This window comes from Malurus melanocephalus, unplaced genomic scaffold (assembly GCF_030028575.1).
Source record: "Malurus melanocephalus ecotype Western Australia unplaced genomic scaffold, MMel_1.1 scaffold_969, whole genome shotgun sequence".
NCBI classification, from domain to species: Eukaryota; Metazoa; Chordata; class Aves; order Passeriformes; family Maluridae; genus Malurus; species Malurus melanocephalus.
The window spans coordinates 125,725-126,420 of record NW_026624201.1 but is presented as its reverse complement, the minus strand read 5'-3'; positions in this window follow the sequence as shown (position 1 = coordinate 126,420).

Sequence of the window (696 nt, the reverse complement as noted above, 5' to 3'; positions counted from 1 at the left end):
GCTGTTGGTAAATGTTACAAAACACAAAAGCTATTGGAGTAAATCTGAGCTGTGATGGAGTGATCAACTGTGGGATGAGTTCCAGGGACAAAATGCCATCAGCACAGGCAATGTGTTTCTGCTCTTCTCGGAAGAGCAAGCACAAAGCTCCCTTCCCACCCCCGAAAATAACCAGCTGGATTTTTCAGGATGCACAAGCAATAGGTCTTTTCTAGCTTTGCTAACCCTGGGATAATGATGGTCTCTTGGTCTTCRTTTTTCTCCAGCAAAACAAACAAAWTTATACACGTTTAAAATCCTTACACTCCCAGGACGCTCTTTCTCCTCCACCTTTTTCCCACCAACCCCAGCCAAGTTCTCTGCCCACCYGCATTTATTTTGCTATTTATGTTTTAAGGAGATGCATTAAATTTTCAGGGACTCTCCAGGGCACAGCAGAGGTAGTAATTTGATTTATGGAATTCATTTGCTGGCGGTTGCGTGCCAGCAGCTCATCCCCAGTGCGGTGTCACAGCTGCTGCCCCTCTGGGCTGCGGGCACACATGGAGAGGGGCAGGTGTGAGCAAATCTTCACTGCTCTGCCCAGCTCGGGCTGCATTCCCCAGCACACATCCCACTGCCAGCTCTGGGTGGGATCCCAGAGGGTTTGGGTGCAGGGAGAGAGAGTAGAGATTGTGAGAAGAGCCTCCCTGCCCC